General features: G+C 44.8%; 2 pseudogenes; both read right to left on the reverse strand.

Moving 5' to 3' along the window:
• The window catches only part of LOC129673453 (40S ribosomal protein S2-like), an 83,800-nt pseudogene extending 76,305 nt beyond the window's left edge, over positions 1-7,495 (reverse strand).
• A 691-nt stretch (positions 7,496-8,186) lies between these two features.
• Positions 8,187-9,191, reverse strand: LOC129673460 (L-lactate dehydrogenase A chain-like; annotated as a pseudogene).
• Between the last annotated feature and the right edge of the window lie 12,439 nt (positions 9,192-21,630).

Consider the following 21,630-nt stretch of genomic DNA (forward strand, 5'->3'; position numbering starts at 1 on the left):
GTGTGTGTGTGTGTGTGTGTGTGTGTGTGTGTGTGTGTGTGTGTGTGAGTGTGTGTGTGAAGTAAAATCTGAGAGACTCTGGGGAGAAATAAATATATCCACCATTATAGCCTGGCATCTCAACATCCCCCTGTCAAAAGTGAACAGAAAACTAGAAAAGACACAATTGAACTCAATAGTACCATCAATCAATATCAGTAAATAACTTTATAACTATAACAGAGTATGCATTCTTCTCAAAGTCATATAAAACATTCAATAAAACAGACCACATTCAGGACCATTAAATGCACTCTGTAAGTAGAAAAGAATAGAAAACATAACCTATTCTCTCAGACCCTAATACAGTTATGCTGGAATCAATGATAGATAACTGGACAAAAAACATGGAGGTTGATTGGCAAATTAGATTACTTTCCTAGATACTAGTGGCAAGCAAGTAGAAATTTAAACTAAAAATCCAGTTCTACATACATTAACATTCTAAGAAATGAAATGCTTAGGTATAGATCTAACTAGATATGAACACGATCTACAGAAAGAAAACACAAACTCTGATGAAAGAAAACTAATGATAACCAATATTTATGGATAGGAAGATTCATTAGTCAAGATGAGTTCTTCCACTTGACCTGTTGAGTCAATGTAACTCCAATAAAAATATTAGTATATTATAATTGGTGAATATTGGACCAACTGACTCTATAGTTTAAATGGAGAACAAATACCTAGAACTGAATATATGATGTTGCAAGGTGAGAATAAAGTTGCAGGGCAAGAGAGATGGTTCTGAGATTAGGAACACGTCCTTCTCTAGTAGAGGACTCCAGTTTTGTTCCCAGCACCCACAGTAGGGCTCACATCCACCTGTAACTCCAGCATCAAGAGATATGACCCTCTTCTAGCCTCTGGTAGCACCTGTAGTCATGTGTACATATTCCCACACAGACACAGACATACACACATATTTGAAAATGAAATCAATCTTTAAAAAAAGACGATGGGTGTGGTGGCCCACTCCTGTAATCCCAGCATTCCGGAGTCAGAGGCAAGCAGATCTCTGTGAATTTGAGACCAGCCTGGTCTACAAAATGAGTCCAGGATAGCCAAAGCTACACAGAGAAACCCTGTCTCAAACAAACAAACAAACAAACAAACAAACAAACAAAAAGAACTTTCATGGTAGCAGAAGGTGTCATGCAAGCTTCAAAGGGAGAGAAGTAACTAGTAGTATACCCGTCTATAATACCTATGAGCTATATAATATACCCAATATACACCATAGATATAGATATAGATATAGATATAGATATATAATATATATACACACAAGGGTACAATAGTGGCACTCATCTCTTGGTAGTAGCCAACAGCTCTCTAATATGACTTAAGACCCATTCAACAAGAGGGAAATCATGCCTAGCACTGAAAATCTAGCCAATTACCCAGGATTAGTGAGTTTATGAATCTTAGAGGATTCTAACAACATTTTCCTAAACCAGCACCATTCCTAACTTTATTCTAAATATTTATCCTTATACCACAGATAGTTGTAGCATCTCTCATCACTCAACAAAGAAATTTCTCTTTGCAACAGATGAAGATCATTACAGAAAACCACAATGATCAAAATACAGAGAACGAGAGATTGTGTGTTGCTCAGCCCCAGCTGACCAATCTGCAGTATGATTTCTTCATCTAAGGCTCAGGTAATATTGAGGAAAAAGAGGAAAGTTTAAGAGACAGAGGAACAGGATGTCCTTCTGTGAGATTGTATTTCCTAGAAATGTCAGGGATACTATACCTATGAAATCTCAAGTTCAAGACATTACAGTGCTAGAGAAGGAATACAAAGGCAGATAATTGGAGCATAGCAGAGAGAGCCCAGAAATAGAGCCCCATAAACATAGTCAATGTATCATCAGCAAAAAAGCAAAGGCAATACAATGGAAAGAATATGATCTTTTCGATCAACTCGACTGAACAACTGGGTAGTCCCAGGCGAAACAAACAGATACATAGACTACCCATTCTTAGATCATTATGGACCACAGGCCTAATGTTTAAACATAAAAAAAAAAAAAACTGAACTGTTAGGAATCAAAATATAAAAGACAAAATATGCAGAATGATGTTGACTTAAGTGATCATCTTAATTTCATTTCTGTTGCTTTAATAAAATACACTTACAAAAAGCAACTTAGGAGAGAAAGGCTTTATTTTTGTTCACAGTTCAGGTTATAGTCCATTGTTGCTAGGACATGAAGGCAGCTGGAAGTTGAAGCAGCTAGAGATGCCACACCCACAGTCAAGAGCAGAGAGTAATTAATACGTGCATGCTAGTGTGGTGCACAGCTTACTCTCTATAGTGATATAGTCTAGGACACTTCCCCACACACACGTAGCTATGGAATAGTAACACCCACAATGGGAAATCCCCAACAGACATGCTTAAGGGGCAACACAGTGCAGATATTCCCTCATTGAGACTCTATTCCCAGATTATTCCAGGTTGTGTCAAGTTAACGTTAAAACTATCACAGTAGAGATAATTTATATATACCAAAAGATAATGTATGAAATACAGGGAGGATGGAAGGGAGGAAGAAAGGGAGGAGAGAGGGAAGGAGGAAGGGAGGGAGGAAGGGAGGGAGGGAGGGAGGAAGGAAGGGAGGGAGAGGGAGGGTAAATTAGACTTCTTTAACATTAAATATCTTAAGTCTAGAGTTATGATTCAGTCAGGATACTTGCCTAGCACACAAAGTGCTGGATTCAATCCCCAGCTCCACATAAACCAGGCATGGCGGAAATCCTAGCACTGAGGAGGCAGAAACAGGAGGATCCCTGGGTCTCACTGGCCAGCCAGCCTAGCACAATTACTGAATTCTGGGTAAATATGGGTTGCTCCTCTGGCCAAAAAAAACCCCTGAAGAATGGTGTCCACTGTTGGCCTCTGGCCTCCTCAGGGAAGGTGTATACCTACCCTCCCACTCCCTGCCACACATGCAGACACATTAAAACAAAAAAACAGACCAGTGGTTATGAGGAGATTAGGATCAGGAAAGATGATTAGGTAGACTAGCAGAATATATGGGATCTTTAGCTTAGCAAAACCTTCCATAGTACAAGATAATGGCGGATACATATTATAAGCTTCTGCATATCTTTAGGAAGCACAAAACCAAGACTAGATGTGAGTGTAAGCTGGGGACTTTAGGTGACAAGGATGTGTGAGTGTAGGTTGGCAATTTTCCCAAAAGTAGTTGGGATGTAGTTAGTGAGAGAGGCTATACAGGAATGAAGGCAAAAGGAGCCGTTAGATGCTTCTGTATCATCCTCACTGTGACTCTAAAATTTCCCTAAAATAGATAATCTTTTTTAAGGACACTTAACATTCAGTCTAGAGCAACCCAGATAATCCAGGATAATCTCTTCTTTTCAAAATCCTGAATTTAATCCCATCTGGAAATAAAAAAATTTACCAAATACATAACATTCACATGTTCTAGAGATTTGACATGCACTTCTTTCAGGAAATCAGGATTTTGTTGTTATTGTTTGTTTGTTTATTGATTTTTTGTTGTTGGTTGGCTGGGGTTTTGTTTTGTTTCTGATTTGGTTGTTTTCTAAGGAGTTGTTTTTTGTTTTTGCTTTTGTTTTCTGAGTACAAGTCAGGAGTCATACGGAGTACATTTCAACATTACTCACCTGGGAAAAAGAGACCATTGATAAATCAGTTCCCAGGGTTTTTGGTCCCATATTGGTGTCACAGTGAAAGCCAGTAGGAAGCAGCAGCCACTCCACACAATGGCAGACAGTGAGGGGCTAGGGAGACATTTCAGTCAGGAAAGCACTTGCCTTCCAATGTAAGTACCTGGTGGGATTCCCCAAAACTCTGACTTAAAAAAGACAGCATGGAATCAGGTTCTTGGAATGTAATTGCTGAGGAGATGGAGACACGAGGAGCCCTGGGGCTCACTAGCCACCCACGCCATTGTACTTGGTGAGCTCCAGGCCAGTGAGGGGCCATCTGAAAAGTCCTGATGAGCAGCTCCTGAGAGATTACCTCTGAGCTGACCTCAAGACTCCACATACACTTGCACCTGAACCTCCACAGGTCTTCACACACACACAGAGAGAGAGAGGGAGAGAGAGGGGGGAGGGTGTGTGGAGAGAAAAGGTTCAAAACATTGCTAATCCTTAGGAAAATTAAAATCAGAACTCTATTGAGACACCACCTCAACTGTCCTATAATGACTTCCATTCAAGCCAGATGTAGGTGAACACTGTATGGGCAGAAGTGTAAATGGTGCTAAAATTAAATAAAACAGTAGTAAAAAATAATTTCAGTTACAAAATATAAGGGCAATTGTGATAGGTCAGTGAATACAGGCATTTTCTGTGCAAACCTGGAGAGCTGAGTTCGACCTTGGAACCCACATAAAGGTAGAAAGATCTTACTACAGAGTTGTCCTCTGACCTCCACGCACATGCTGCCAACTCTCTTACTGTCTCTCCCTCTCTCTTTCTCTCTAATAATTATTTTAAATAAAATTTTGAAATTAAGGTGGGCCAAACAGATACAAGGAAAGGACAAAAGGTGTATGATGTCTTTTTAACCATCTGAATTGAAATTTTTCATTTTTCCTTCAATTTGCTAAATCTTACACAGACTACAATAAACATGTATACAGTATCCATGTACACATGTATACGATATTATTCAGGACATTTCACTGTATAAAATGGAAACAAATTATATACGTATCTTTGTATCTATTTTTGCAATCCAAATTTACTCAAGTTATCCACAGTAAGTTATCTAATTCACCTTTTCTAATGTCTGTATGTTATTCCCTAGTACAGTTGTGTCACAATTTATTTAGCTAATTCCCAGCCTTGATAAGAAATAAATTTATTTCCAGACCTCAAACAATGAAAAACAAACAAATAAACCTGACCTGCCCTGTCGGAACTTATGCCAAGGGTGTATTTTCAAGCATCTAGTGTTGAACTCTTTGGAAAAAGAAAACTGAAAAGCACAAGGATTTTGTTAATTGTTTCAAAGTTTGATATATGCATATACTGTGTTTTGATCAGGCCCACCCTTGCTTCTTCCCCTCCAGTTCCTTCTCTGTCCCACCCACCATGTGCTCATTCTGTAAAGTCACTGATTTCCCTTAGTGCCGCCCATATGAGCACGGGGAGGGTCATCTATTGGAAGAAGGCTAGCCTCTCAGGGACTGTGTCATGAAAGAAAACCCTCTCCCTCCTCTAGCAGCCATCCATCACTAGCTCCTCAGCTGGTGGGGGAGCTAGGAACTACCTTCCCCATCTATTCTGGGATGTCTGCCTTGATCTTGTTGCGAGCCCTGTGGGTACTGACATAGTCATGAGGCCATTTGTGCAATGGCCTTCTCATGCCTGTCTAATAGTCTTTCGCTGCGGACATCCACTACCTCAGCTCTCACAGTCTTTCTGCTTCCTCTTTTACCATGAATCCTAAGCCTTGTGGGGAGGGAGTGTGCACAAGAAATGTGTGATCCCAGTTCTAATCAGTGATGCTTGGGACGCTGCTGATAAGATGCAAAAGCTCACCATGAACTGCACGGCCACATTGTCTATGAAGACAGAAGTGTTCCCGGGGCGGAGGAATGCCACGCCAAGTGTGTGAAATCTTACCGTCTACGCCAGACCACTGCTCAGGAGTCTTCGAATCTCACAGATACCAGGAAGCATCCCACTGAGGCTTCCTGAGTCTCTAGTCACCAGAGTCAGGGTTTTACACCTGGGGGATTGAGGGGTGAGTGGACACAAACCCCATTTCTTTTCCTGCCTTCTGTCTAGAACTTGGCTAGAGCATCGTACTGTGAAACCATCCCTTCGTCAAAGAGTAAAGAGAAAAAAAAAAACCTCCATTCATCTCAGCATCTGCTTTGATACCCTGCAGGGTAGAGCCTTTCAGAGGCCCTCTGTGGCAGGCTCCTGTCCTGTTCCCTGTTTTCTTCTTCTTCTGATGTCCACCCTCTTTGACTTTCTGGGGATTGAGCATTTTAGCCAGAGTCCTTCTTAATTAGTTTCTTTAGGTGTGCAGATTTTAGTAGGTTTATCCTATATTTGATTTCTAATATCCACTTATGAATCTTTCTGCTTCTGGGATACCTCATTCAGGATGATCTTTTCCAGTTCCCACCATTTACCTGCAAATTAAGGCTCTGCCCTGCAGGGTGTCAGAGCAATGCTGAGACTTACGGCCAACCTTCGGGCAGAGTGCAGGGAATCTCATGAAAGAAGGGGGAGATAGGAAGATCTGGAGAGGACAGGAGCTCCACAAGGAGAGCAACAGAACCAAAAAAATCTGGGCACAGGGGTCTTTCCTGAGACTGATGTGTGTGCACACATTCAGGCTGAATGTGTGCTCTCCTGTCTTTTCTTTTCAATGAAATGAGGGTGAACAGGTTTGCCTGCAGAACTCAGGAACCTAACACCATTGAGATGATCACAGCAGCTCTGCATTTAGCAGAGACTAGAGAATTACATAAGCAGCTTTATCCCTCCTCAACAATAAAATAAACCTGGCAAGCATAGAGCATGAGGGACATAAATGGCAACTGTGTCAGAGTGATAAAAGAGTCCACAAACCCTGTGAGAGAGAAAAGGACTAGAGCGTTTGCTCCCTTTCACTGAATCTTAATTCTTTACTTTATTATTATCCAGTTAAAGTTAAATTCCTGGGGCTGGATAGATGGTGGCTCAGAGGTTAAGAAGGCCGACTGTCTAACCGAGGAATGGGGTTCAATTCCAGCACCCACATCTGGGGCTCACAGCTCTCTGTCATGCCAGCTCCAAGGGCATCAGGCATGCTCTGCTGGTCTCTGCTGGCACTGGAACTCGTGTACACAACAAACTATTAAAAACAAAATTAATCTTAAAACAATTAAGTTCCCCCAGCAGGGACTTCTTGTGGAAGAACTGTGTCCAAAGGACCCTGCTGGAGATCCATGCTGCCTATACACCAACCGTGTGGACCCATTCTCCAGTTCACACAGGCTGAGCAGCCAGCAGAGGAACGGTTAAGCCGGCGCTCTAGGATCTGGGTCTGTGGTCCTGCCAAGTAATTTACATAATAATTTCCATAGCTCTGTATTCTGTTTCCATCTGATTTGGTTCTTCTTATGCACTCAAGCCATAATTATGACATTTCAGATTTCTTTAAAACTCGGAGTGTGGAGGAAAAGACAGAACAGAGTGAGAGAAGTCATTAATTTCTGAAGTGGCCACAGATTTTCCTGCCCCACCATCTGCTCTGTTGTCTTGAAAGCCCCCTCTTCTCTAACTGAAGCTTGATTCACAGGCCTCAGGGCGCAGGGTCGCTTACAGATAAGTTCAGAATCACATCCTTCCCCTTCAAAATTCAACCCAACTGTCCCACCCCAATCCACATCCCCTTCCAATCAACCCTCTCTCCCTTCCACCACTGCACACTTACCTTCATGCTCCCCCACTCTATTTCCCACTATAAACCCTCCCCACATGCCATACTTACTGTTCCACCTAGTCAAGACTCTCATTCCCAGGGCTGGACAGATGGCTCAGTGCTAAGAGCACTTGCTGCTCTTGCAGGTAACTGGAGTTCGGTTCCCAGTGCCTAGGGCAGCTCACAGCCAGCTGTAACTCTAGTTCCTGGGGCTCCACCACTCCTCTGGCCTTTGCAGGGCCCTGCGCTCGTGTGCACAGACACACACATTGGCACATACAGAGCAAAATAAACTATCTGTTTTTCACTGTTGAAGGTTTATTTGGTGTTTATAGTCACATGACACTTGGGTCGTTGGCTGCATCATCCATATGCAGACCTCACTTTACACAACACTGCCGTGCACACTAAGACACATATAATACACAGAACAATGTCCTTTAGAAAGTTCTGCCCAGGATCTGCATGACGGACTCACACGCTGGAGCCATCGTGGCTACTTGGGAACTCGCTGGCCTAGGCATGACTGCTGAGGGTACACAGGGACACAGCAGGCTCCCAGGATCACACACAATTGGCGGTGTGTCTTGGAGACAGTGGGCTGTCACACTAACACTACACAAGCTCGGCTTAGCATCAGGGTGGAGGTTAACCTCAGGGGAACCGAGGCTTTCCCCAGATCACCTGACACAACTGCGCTAAGCACAGCTCAGATGGAGGAGGCCGTGTGTGTCTCCATAGAAACCCTGCTGCAGCCTGGACAGGGAAGTGCTAGGACTGGGGACACTGTAAAGTGCGGCTCTTTCTGGATCCCCCAGACTGTGTCTACACTCTTCTTCAGGCGGGCCTCCTCTTCAGGAGCCAGAGTCACCTTCACCACATCCGAGATTCCATGTTGTCCCAGGACACAGGGCACACTGAGGAAGACATCATCCTCGATCCCATAATAATGGTGAAAATGGGGTGCACCCACCTAAGATTCTTCATTATGCTCTCAGCCAAGTCAGCCTCAGAGAGGCCACCGGCCCAAGACATAAAACCTTTCAGTTTGCTACCTCATAGGCGCTGTCAGCCACCTGCCTGTGGACCTCCTTTCGCCGCTCCTTGTCTGGGTGTGGCCGGTTCTGGGTTTAGATTCTTCAGGTAGACACTGGAAACATTCACACCACTCCACATGGGCACAGTAGAGCCTCTGTGCTCCTCTAGGACACACCCGTGACAGCTAAGCAGGTGAACTCCCAGCCTTTCTCCCATTAGGTAACAGAATGGAGCAGAATCCAGATTGCAACCACTTCCAATGACTCTGGTTCGAGGAAAAACCACTGATTTCCCAAGCCACGTAGATCAGGATATCCAGGGGGCTAGGAACAATGAGCAGCTTACAGTTTGGTCTGTACTTCACAAGGTTGGGAATGATGAACTTGAAGATGTTCACGTTTCGCTGGACCAAACTGGGTCGGCTCTCTCCCTCTTGCTGACGGGCCCCCTTGGGGATAATGCCCAGCTTGGAGTTTGCAGTCACACTGTAGTCTTTGCTAGAGACAACTTTTGGTGTTCTAAGGAAAAGGCTGCCATGCTGGAGATCCGTCATCTCGCCCTTCAGTTTGTCTTCCATGACATCAACAAGGGCAAGCTCATCTGCCAAATCCTTCACTAAGACACTGATGGCACAAGCCATGCCAACAGCACCAACCCCAAGAACTGTAACTTTGTCCTAGGGGGCCTGCTCTTCCTTAAGAAGATTCACGATCAGCGGTCCTTGAGGGTTGCCTTCTTTGAGTTTGAACCGTTTGGGACTGCTAATGCACGATGTGGGGTGTCCGGCGTGCAGCAGCATGGTCGGGGCTCAGCTTGGCTCCAGAACTCCACAAACTAAAATCTTTTTTAAAAAATAAATTTCTATGAATGGTCCTTAGTTGGAGTATCAGCCTCAGAAAAGACCCCTGTGCCCAGATTTTGTGGTTCTGTTGTTCTCCTTGTGGAGCTCCTGTCCCCTCCAGATCTTTCACAAGATTCCCTGCATTCTGCCCAAAGTCTGACTCTGAGTCTCAGCATCTGCTTTGATACCCTGCAGGGTAGAGTCTTTCAGAGGCCCTCTGTGGTAGGCTCCTGTCCTGCTGCCTGTTTTCTCCCTCTTCCGATATCTATCCCATTTGCCTTTCTGAGTGAAGATTGAGCATCTTAACCCAGGATCCTCCTTCTTGCTTAGCTTCTTTAGGTTTACAGATTTTAGTATGATTATCCTACATTATGTCTAATATCCACTTATAAGTGAGTATATACCATGTGTGTCTTTCTGTTCACTCAGCTCACTCAGGATGATCTCCTGGACCCCCTGCACAGAGGTAGCTCATGGCAGCTCAGTCTCCAAATAGGCTCCCTAAAAAAGGGAGCAGGGGCTGTCTCTGACATAAACTCAGTGGCTGGCTCTTTGATCACCTCCCCCTAAGGGGAGAGGAGCCTGACCAGGCCACAGAGGAAGACAATACAGCCAGTCCTGATGAGACCTGATAGGTTAGGGTCAGATGGAAGGGGAGGAGGTCCTCCCCAGTGGACTGGGGAAGGGGCATGGGAGGAGATGAGGGAGGGGACGAGAGTGGGACTACAGCTGGAATACATAGTGAATAAATTGTAATAAATAAAAATTATATTAAATAAATAAATCACTAGGGTTGGAGAGATGGCTCAGTGGTTAAGAGCACTGTCTGTTCTTCCAGAGGTCCTGAGTTCAACTCCCAGCAACCACATAATGGTTCACAACCAAAACTACTGGAGTCTGGTGCCCTTCTCTGGCATACACGTACATAAAATAAAGAAATAAATAAATCCTTTAAAGATTCTCTAGGAGTGGCTGGGGAGGGGAGAGGGGGGGAAGCTGGGAAGAGAAGAGGGAGGGGAACTGCAGTTGGGATGTAATATATGTGAGAATGAATTAATAAAGATATTTCCAGTCAGACACCCACACACAAGCTTCCCACCGCTCACATCCCATCAGCACAGGAGTCGGGAAGGGCGCGCTATAGGGCAATAGCACTTACTTTTATCTTTGCAGTGTGTGGTGTTCAAGGGCTATGGATTGCCTATAAAGAGGGTTCAAAGTCTGCCATAGCTTGGCCACCAGTATGTGTCACATGGAAAACTCTATCAGTTTCCTAACTTAATGGCCCAGCCCCACATTTTTGTGTACTCTTGGTATGGTCTTCATTATGCAAAGGATGCCTCCAAAACACAGAGATAATTTCTCACTCACTCAGAAAGCTCCTTAGTGGCCTCTGTGCGGTGCAGAACAGCTGAAGTGTTCCATTGCCACTGAGAATCCGTGCCCTACTTCTCTCTTTGAACTTATCTTTCACTAGCCATCCCCTTCACCTCCTCCACCACAAGCCTCCACACACACACACACACACACACACACACACACACACACACATCAAGGCTCCCACTAGACTGCAGTCTTACCCAGGATGCACTTAGCTCACACTGTGGAGGAAACCAGGTTTGGGGATCCAGACAAGTGTAATGCAGTTTACCTGCGTTTGCTAAATGAGAAATGCTGAGTGCGTTGGTGTGTTTTTCAGAGATGCCTGGCCCGTAAAGTAGAAATCTTTCTCACTGCTAATCCTGTCCTGTGGAGAGTTCAAAGCATCCACTGGGCATTCAATCATTTCCTTTCTTATCAATTGAAAAATGATGGGTCTGGAGTGTAACTGAACTGGTAGTCTGCTCGATACACGCATGCTCTGTGCTTGTGTCTCAGCCTCACATAACTGGAATGGTGCTGCACATCTATAATCTCCACATCTGAAAGGTGGAGGCAGGAGGACCAGGAGTCCAAGGTTATTCCTTTGCTACACAGTGAGTTTAAGGCCAGCCTGGTATACATGGGGCCCTGTCTCAAAAGTAATAGAAGGAAAAACAGAAAACCAGGAGTGTGCTCTGTGACCAAGTCCTGGCTCCATCACGAGGAGCTGCCTGACCCAGAGGACATCACCTCATCTCTTCAGAAATTGATTTTTGGATTTACTAAGTCACAATTACAACAATGACTTCTCTGATTTTTGTGAGAATTAAACAAAGCCATACCTGTAAAATATTTCACATAGTGCCTAGCATGTACTGAGAACTCAACAATTTTTTGTTGATGTTGTTGTTGTTGTTGTTGTTTTGAGGCAAGTATTTGTGTAGCTTTATGCAGAGAAGGGAAGGAGAGGAAGGGAGGAGAGGGGAGGGAAAGGGAGGCAGTTCTGTCCATTTGGGGTGCTTTTGCCATCCAACTGGGGTGGGTTTTGTTACAATACAAACCAAACCAGGGCTGGAGAGGAGAAGGACAAGAGCACTTTCTGTTCTATTAGGGGGACTGGGTTTTCCTCCCAGCACTATTTGAAAGAAGCTCACAGCAATGGGCTTTTTTTTTTTTTTTTTTTTTTTTTTTTTGTGAGCTTGACACAAACTAGAATCACCTGGGAAGAGGAAACCTCCATTAAGAACCTCCATTAGCTTTTCCTTTTTGTGGGGCATTTTCTTAAGTAATGATTAATGGAGGAGAGCCCAGGTCAGTATGGGTGATGCTCCCTGAGGGCAGGTAAGCCAGAGCTGTGAAAGAAAGCAGGCTGAGCCAGCAAGCAGCAGTCCTCCATAGCCTCTGCTTCAGTGTCTGCCTCCAAGTCCTTGCCTTGCGGTCCTGCCCTGGCTTCTATGAGCTATGATGTGGAAATATAAGACAAACACCCTCCCCCCACCACCACCAAGTTGCCCTTGGTCACAGTGTTCATCGCAGCAACAGAAAGCCAACTAGCCAAGGGACCCATATCCTCTTCTGGCCTCTATAGGCACCTGTTTTTTGCACACACACACACACACACACACACACACACACACACACACACACAAATAAAAAATAAAATTCAAAAGAAGCTTGAGGGGACTGGAGAGATGGCGCGTAGTTAGGAGGCGTGGTCACTCTTCAGAAGACTATGGTTCACCTCCCAACACCCACACTGCTACCCACAACTGTCATTCTGGGGGATTCAATGCTTTTCTTCTGGCTTCCACGGGCACCAGGCACACATGTGATGGTCAGACATAGTTACGGTGCTCAGACACACTTACAGGTGAAAACCGCATGCACATAAGATAAGCAAAAACGTTAAAGAGAGGGTGGGCAGTGAGGGCTTGCGGAGCAGGTGGTTGTGAGCCACCTGGCGTGCACACTGAGAACCAAACTCCAGTCCCTTGTACAAGAGCAGCCCGTACTCTTCATCACCAACTCACCCCATCCCCAACCCCAAAACAAATACTGAAAACAACACACAAGCCCCAGAGCCCCAGCCAATCACCTTGGCTTTTTGCTCTCCAACCCAGCCTTAGAAGGATGCCAACAGCCAAGGTCCTGAGATCCTAGTGTGAATCTAATTCCTTTCAACTCCCTAGACTAGAAGCTAAGATCTGGGAAGCCCAGGGAAAGTGTATGAGGTAGCAGAGATGGGGAGAGAGGGACTCAGGCCTAGACCCTGGTGCTAGCGCCTTTTGTCCTTTCAAACGATAACAATTTTTTTCAAATCATAAAAAAGAGAAGTAAAAGGTTACTGCAGAAAGTGCTTCCTTGGGAACAGTGGGCCTTGGTATTTACTTGGACCCACTGGTTGCTACTTCTCTGCTTCCTTCACTTGCAGCCATACTTCCTCTGCCTGCTGCAAATCTTCCATGCTGTGAGAGAGCGCAAGCTCTCTGGATTTATGTACAAAAATAAATCTTTTCTCCATAAAGAAAAAATAATAATTTTTTTTTTTCAGAAAAAAATCAAGTTTTCTGTAAAAACTATCAAGTCTCTCCAATTCCTTCTCATGTCCTGGCCTCATCAACAAGTGGTGGTGACTATCCCAAAATAGGTTTTCTTCAGACTACCAAAAGTTTCATGATGGTAATAGAAATGTAAATAATATGTACTATGTTGTAGGTTTTTTTTTTTCATGTTTCAGATGTTTTATGTTTTTCTTTTTTAATTTTTAAAACTTTTTTATTTATTACAATTTTTCACTCTGTATCCCAGCTGTAGCCCCCTCCCCTGCTCCCTCCCAATCCCACCCTCCCCCCTTCTCCACCCATGCCCCTCCCCCAGTCCACTGATAGGGGAGGTCCTCCTCCCCTTCCATCTGACCCTAGCCTATCAGGTCTCATCAGGACTGGCTGCATTGTCTTCCCCTGTGGCCTGATAAGGCTGCTCACCCCAGAGGGAACAACTTGTAGAAACTGGTTCTTCCCTTCCACCATTGGGGTCCCAGGGACTGAACCTTAACCTACTCAGCCATCTCACTAGCCTTTCATTCATAGTATCTCAAGTCAGTGTGTGTGTGTGTGTGTGTGTGTGTGTGTGTGTGTGTGTGTGTGCATAAATATGCATGTGGAAACCAAAGGACACCTTGCCTGTGAGTCCTTAGGCCTGTGTGAGCATGAGTGGGAGATTTTTTACTTGGCAAGGGCAACTTACCAGTGGCTACACCACTGAGGAACACAGTGCATCCTCTCTGAGGCACCACTAAGTTCTCATAGCCCCTCAGGGAGGGCTGGGGCCTCAGGAGCCCCTCCTCTGTCCACCTAATACTTTAACATCTGATATAGTTTATAATACTGTATTCCATAGCATATCTAACTTACCACCAGCTTGTAGGCACTTAGGATATCCTCACGGCTAAAGTAGCAGGAAAATGGATACGCATGCTCAGGAATGCTGCTCCGGTACTCCCCAGCCTTCTCCCATTTACCTAAGCCACCTAGGATAGTGAGCTGCTCCCAAAATCTCTGTAGAGCCTCTGCAGTGTCATGTCCTTCAAAAGTTTGCTTGCTGCCACACCCTGAAGAAGATAGAAGGAAAACAGCCATTGCAGAATACATGTATTAGACTCAGAACAATGTTGGAAGGTAAAAAACACAAGAAATCCCCTTCTGCAACAATGAAAAGAAACCTGAAGAAGGGCTGTGGCTGTGGCTTGTATTGCAAGCATGAGGACCTGAGTTCGATACCCAGAATCCACATAAAAAGGCAGGGAGATGGTGCATGCTTATAACCCCAGAGCTAGGGAGGTAGAGACGGGAGAATTCCTGGGACTTACAGGACAGGCAGTCTACCCTAATTGCTGAGTTCTAGACCAGTAGGAGATCCTGTCTTTTTTAAAATGTGAATGATGCCTGTAGAAAGACGCCAGAAAAAAGACTTTGTCCTTTGGCCTATACATGCACAAAGGAAAGCCCTGACCCAGATGCCCCATGACTGATCCCCAAAATCCTCCCCTGAGGGAGTTCTGTATCACACACTCAAATACTGACTGATAGCAGCTGGTTCTGCCTACAGTTTTCATCACTAAATATAAGATGCTATGGATGTTGAATTTTTATGAAACGTTTTACTAATGAATGAAAAAGAGTACACGGTCACCCCTAGGTATGGTTAAGGGAAAAGTTTTTATTATAGAAATGCGGGAGAGAACAGCCAAAAGCATCGGAAACAGTCCAGAGCAGGGAGAGAAAGCAGTGGATGAACATGGACAGCAGAATAGACCAGGCCATGGCAGGAGAGAGGAAGAGAAGAGAGAGAGGACCAGGATCCAAGAGTGGAGGGCTATGAGGACAGAGAAGACCAAAAGGATAAAAAAGACAAAGAGAGAAGCAAGAGAACGTGTGGCTGAAACGGCAGGGTTACATAGGAAAGAGAAGCTGGGGGAAGGAAGGGGAAGCAAAGCTGATGGGCTGGAGAGGTATAGGGTAGCGTAGAGAGAAGGGGCTAGAGGGTGTGATGTTCTGAGAGGAAGCAGGCCTCCTGTGATGCTGAGAAGCTTGGGTATCAGCTTGCTCTTTGCTATGTTAGATGGACCCCACAGTTAGCCATTTGTCCTGAGTTTCTTTCAGACCTGACACCTAATTTTTTCTGATTTTTCTTAAGAAAAAAAAATTTAAACACATGGTCACACTGTACAGCTCAAGCTGGTTCTGGTCTAGAACTCACTATGTACCAACTCATGATCCTTCAACCTTAGATTCAACCTTAGATTCCAAATTCTGAGGATTAAATAACTCTCTCTCTCTCTCTCTCTGAGTGTGTGCATGTGTGTGTGATACTGATCAAAAGCAATTTAGGGAAGGAAAGGTTTTATTTTTCAGAATATTATAGGAAGGAAGTCAAGGTAGGAACTTAAAACAAAAACAATGGAAAAATACTACTTTCTGTCTTGCTCTCAGGCTCATGCTTAGCTAGCTTAGGAACACCTGCCCAGGGAATGATAATTCTTACAGTAGCCTGGGCCCTCCTACATCAACTAGCAGTCAAGACAATCCCCCACCATAGGCATGTTCACAAACCAGCCATATATATAATATATGTACATAATGTTCTAGAAATCTCTGACAACATTGTTAGGTAGTATTTTTCCATTTGCAGTTCTATCTTCCCTTTCTGTTTCTAAGACTCAGAGAGAATTAAACATTTATCCTTCCTATTAAGCTTTGGCAAGTACTAAGATTACTACCCAGACATTTTTTAAAAGCAAAATTATCATTGCTTTCTTAATGCAAAAGCAAAGGCAGTTAGTTTCTTCAGTCATATAAGAACCAAGCTCATTAATCAAGTATTGGCCACAGAAAACAAAACTCTTAAGTCTTTGTGAAATAATGTCTTTGGTCCTGTTTAGCTGAGTGAAGGATTTAGACAAACAGAAAGTGGAAAGCTGGACTTTGCTCCTCACCAGAATGTTTGGTCTAAAGTAGGTCAGACCCCGTTGCAACTAATCTTAACAATTCTCTTTTTAATTCTTTCACTGGCTACACTTAGGAGCTTAGAGGGAGGAAATTCATCCAATTAATTAAAGAAAAACTGCAAGAGAGAAAGAAGGCCTCCTGAAGTGGGGGTGATCTCTGTCTCCACCTCCAATGAGTTCATCAACATGAAAATGATTATCAAAAGAACAACTGGCTGGGAGGTAATCATTATCTCCCTGGATGCTTCAGTGCCTGCCCCTGCTGACCTCAAATATTCATTCTCTCTCCTGGAGTTTGAGAAGGATGCTGACACAGCTCTGGCTGAAGCCAAGACCATGCCTCGAAAAGACAAGAGAAACCTCGAATGACCCTCAGCCCTCCAATACTGCCATCCCTTCTGAGAAAGCCCGTCCAATGAAGGGCTTCAGTTCTAAGTTCAGCAGAAAGCTGCCAGGAGGTATAGATTTTGAAAGTGTGTGGATGAAGGGTGCACACTGAAGGTGCTCATATTCTAAGCTGGCGTGGGCTCACAGCTGCCAAATCCAAGCCCTTGCTTTTCCTTGGCCTCTCTCATGGATTCCCACCCACACCACAGAGCAGGACCCTTGTTTCCAAGAGTACCTTTGCCAGAAAGCTGGTTAAATATCCTTCTGAATTATGTCTTTGAGACTTCCCAGGCACTTAAGCTCCTTTTTTAAACCATCACAGGCCAACAAAATCTGTGGGGTTTTAAGGGATTTTTACAGGTCCTGTGTCTTATTCTTTGACCACATTAAAATCCAAAGAATTGCTTCAGAAACTATGTTCATCCCTTTTTGTGTTGCTGTGACAAAATGTCAGACAAAAGCAACTAAAGAAGGAAGGACATGATGAGGAAGGCGTGGCCACAGGAGCTTGAGGCAGCTTTAGTCACTGCGTGAGTGGTCAGGAAACAGGGAGATGTGCTGGTGTTTGGCTGGGTTTTTTGTTTGTTTGGTTTGGTTTTTTTTTTTTTTCCTTCTCTCCCTCCTCCATCTAGTCATTCATTCATTCATTCATTCATTCATTCATTCATTCACTGACATGTCTCACTATGAAGGCTTGACTGGCTTGGACCTAGCTGTGCAGACCAGGCTGGCCTCAAACTCACAGAAACCTGCCTGCCTCTGCCTCCAGAGTGCTGAGATTAAGAGTGTTCACCACCATGCCTGGTATTGGATTCTAATTCTCAGTCTCAGAATGACATTGCCTATGGCTAAAGTGAGCCTTCGCTCCTCGGTTAACCAAATCTAGGCATTGCCTCACAGACACACCCAGAGTCCTGTCTCTGTGGTGACTCTAGATGCTGTCAAGTTGATAATCAACACAAACCATCACAGGGACTCTTTATTAAGATACCCAGAAGTTAATGCTTTCATGACTAACCACCCTAGGATGGCACAATTACTATCAACAAATTCTTTCTTCTTTGTATCTGAAAGATAAAGCCTGTCTTCTAAGACTTCTTTGTGAGGACTTGTTCTTTATTGTCACATTTTATTTTTCTAATGTTATTGTCCTCTTCGGTCATTGCCAAAAATATGCCATCCATCAAACCATGCTCCAAGCCGATATGTAATGAAAGCATTTATAACATAGGCTATTTGTGGATTTCAAGGCATTTGAAAAAGCAGTATTGCCCTCAGGAAGGCTGACTTTCAAACTGGAGTCTGAACAAGGTCTATTCTGCTATCTTCCATTTTCCAGTTATTAGCAGGTTACATGATAAGATATCTCAATGAACAGAAGCTGCTACTGACAGCCACTTACAACAATTCCCAGGCTGAGGGCCAGGTGCCAACAGCTAAGTGTACCCCATGGAACTGCAATGACTCCACATCCTACCTGTCCTGCCTCAGGCCACGCTGGCTTTTAGGGTTCAGATGTCTGGAGTAGTGTGCAGGGGTCACCTCCACAAAGCAGGGAGGGCTTGTCTGGTCCCGTCTTCTGCTGTCCCTTCCCATCTTCCCGTATTCCACAGTCTACCTGTGCATAGGTGAGTGGAGAGGAAAACTAGTCTAGGACTCACCATGTGTCGCGAATTCAAGAGCTTGAGAAGTCTGATTCTGTAACTTGTGAGTACTGAGGAGAGGAATTTTAAAAAGCTGATTCTCGGGATGAATTAGTAACGAGCTTCTGTTAAATTTTTAAAGTCATGCTTGTCATGCCATTCAGTGGTCGTTAGCCTTTCGGAAGAGTCCACAGGGTTTTAGTTTTGTAGCTTACAAGACATTCAGAGTTTGAGGAGAGACTATGTATGTCTAGCTCTCAGGGAATGCCCCACCCCCACCCCCCACTCTGTGTTCAGCAGGTGTAGGTGTTCCCACCAGGAAAGGCCACAGTCCAATCTTGTTTTCCATCCCTCAGGTGTGGCTCATCTCATTTTATGAGACAGTGTTTCTCACTGGCCTGGAGCTTACTGAATAGAGTAGTCTGTCTAGCTAGTGAGCCCCAGGGGTTCACCTGTGTCCACCTCCTCACTGGGATTACAGGTGTGACTATCACACCTGGCTTTTAATGTTAGAGAAGGAACTTGTATCCTTTATAATTGCAGAGCAAGTACTTTGCGAACTAAACCATCTCCCAGCCCTAAAGCCAAGCAAGTTCTTTCTAAAGCGTGAATAAACACTGCTGTCTCCAGGGCACCTGAGACTCCTAGCATACCCCAGTGGGGCAGCCACCTTTCTTCTGGATTCCATCTCTCCATCTGTTTTCACCCTTCAGGCTCAGACCTTTCTCTTCTTGCCCAAGATTCTGCAAGTCTTTCTCATAACCAATGCTCACATTAAGTGCCTACACTCTAAACTATGGGTCACAACTCCTTTAAGGGTCAATTGACCCTTTCACAGGGGTCAGCTAAGACCATCAGAAGACACAGATATTTACATTATGATGCAAAAAGTGGCAAAATTATGAAGTAGCAACAAAAAATTTATTGTTGGGGGTCAGTACAATATGAGGGTCAGCTTTAGGAAGGTTGAGAACCACCACTAAACAAATGTTCTTCTCATTCTCTTATTGGCTCCCCTCTAAGACATGGGGAGCCAAAGACCAGAGCCTTGTGCCAGCTCTTCCTGGTGAGCCATCTCAGAGCCAGCTGTGCCATCTACCTTGTGATTACTGATTGACATAGTTTCTTTTCTGTTGGTGTGATAAAGCACACTGACCAAAATTGAAAAGGGAAAGAAATGGGAGAATGAATGCGGCTTGCAGGCTTGCTGTTTGCTCATTCAATGGTTCGTGCTTTAGCATGCTGTTTTATACAGTTTAGGACCACCTGCCTAAGGAATGGTGCCACCCACAGTGGGCTGGGCTCTCAGAGATATGCCCACAAACTAATCTGTTATGATCAATCCCTCAACTGAGAGTTTACCTCTCAGAAGACTGTGTGCTATGGATGACCTGTAGAAATTAGGAAAGACCAAGATGCTTCTCTGTAGCATCTCCAGAAAGCCTACTGTACTACTCATCATCAGCCTCAGCATCATTATAACTACTATTATTATTATTATTATTATTATTATTATTATGTGGATGCATACGGAGACCAGAGGTCAGCTTTGACTGGCATTACTTGGGATACAACTGTAATAGGCCCCCAGATCTTAGTAGACTCCCAGGCCTTAGCACAGTTGACTGCATGATGGAAGTATTTGGGCTGTAAACCTTAGCCACCTGCCAAGATAAAAAACAAAGGCCTAGTCTATCAACGTCTGGGAAAGTCTCTGGATGGACTCACCTTGCTTGCTTTTTGGCCTCTGTAATCCCTCTCCTAGCTAACTGTTCTTGTTAGCTGAAGTATGTCAACCCAGGGCATGGTTTTTGTGCCTAAAAGCTCCCCCTGAGAAAGCTTTAGGGACACAACGGGAACACCCAGTGTTATCACTAGCCCACCCCTTCTTGGGAATGCCCTCCCTTTTGTAATAAACTGTCTTTATTTCTATTTCTAGCCATGTGTCCCGATCTAATTCTTTGTCATGAGACCCAAGAACCTGAACACTTCAACAGAGGCTCTGGGCCCCAGATGCACAGTATTTCAAGTTGTCAAGGGCAGGGGGTGGGGACCATCCCCCTTCGCTGTGGCTCTGACATGCCAGAGACCTTCTCTGGAGGCAGGGGGAAGCGAAAGGCCTGCCGTGGGAGAGAAGGCCGCCTCTCTGCCATCTGTCCTGAGCCCTCAGAGTCCTCACCAGCCTCCTCGGCACAGCCTTCCCTCGAATGTTCCACGAGCATGAGGCCATCTGCTTCCCTGCCTGTAACTGGCTGCACGCTCATGCGGCTGCTGCTGTCCCACACTGTTATTATGTTTGCATTTTCTTTTTAAGTATGATGTGTGTGCCTCTCTGGAATCAAAACTTCCTTCTGGAACGGTGTGTTTTCAGTGTCTGAAAAGGAGAACAGAGAGATAAGTGGCCCTTTTTTTTTGTAGACGTGGTGCTGGCTGCACATGCAGGCTCTGGGAGATGCTTATGAGACTGTACGGATAATCCAGTCACCACCTTCTCTAAAGGTCAGCTTGTGAGCAGTGTTGATCCCATCCTGTGACACAGGATTTAAAAACACACACATACACACACAAACTGTGAGCTCGTAGGAAGCGGCAGTAGCTGCTCACTTAAGAATCCGAATGAATCTCTCACCGGCTGAGAATCCAGAATTCCTGATGGATTAACAACTGTTCAAGGTCCCTCCCCTTTCCCCTGCTAAAAGCATGCAGTGGTCTAAGACTCTCATGAGAAACCCCTTGTGCTCCCTAGTGGTCCCTGGCTTGCTTATCAAACAGCCTACAGAACTGTAAAGCCCTAAAAGTCCTTTGCACGCTGCACACTCTTCCCTCCCTCCCCTCAGTCCATGACAATGATTAATCCTTGGTTTCTTCTCTCTCCCTCCCTCCCTCCCTCTGTGTGTGTGTGTGCATGTGTGTGTGCGTGTGTGCATGAACACATGGAAGCCAGAGAGTCGACAGTCCCCAGAGAACCTTACATGACTGCTGGGAAGCAAACCTAGGTTGCTCACCAGGCAGCAAGTGCTCTTCACTGCTGAGCTGTGTCCAGGGCCCACTAACCCCTGATCGGCTAGCTGGTTTGGTCGGTTTGAGGTACTAAGGATGAGACCCAGGTTTTGTGCATGGTTAACAAGTGCTCTGCCCTTGAGCTACAATCCTGGCTGGTAATTTTGAGCTCCTGACACCCCAGCCTTTACCTCCCAAGTGTTGGGGTTACAGGCAGGCAGTACTGAGTGAGGACGGATTCCTGGCTCTCCTCTTTGCTAGGCAAGCACTCCACTGAAGGAGCCACATCCACAGTCGGCAGCCACTGATCTTTTTCCTGTCTCTGAGGCTTCGCCTTTTCCAGTTTGTCATAGAGTTGGAAATGTATGATACAACG

This window comes from Psammomys obesus, unplaced genomic scaffold, assembly GCF_907164565.1.
Source record: "Psammomys obesus unplaced genomic scaffold, mPsaObe1.curated_primary_1811, whole genome shotgun sequence".
NCBI classification, from domain to species: Eukaryota; Metazoa; Chordata; class Mammalia; order Rodentia; family Muridae; genus Psammomys; species Psammomys obesus.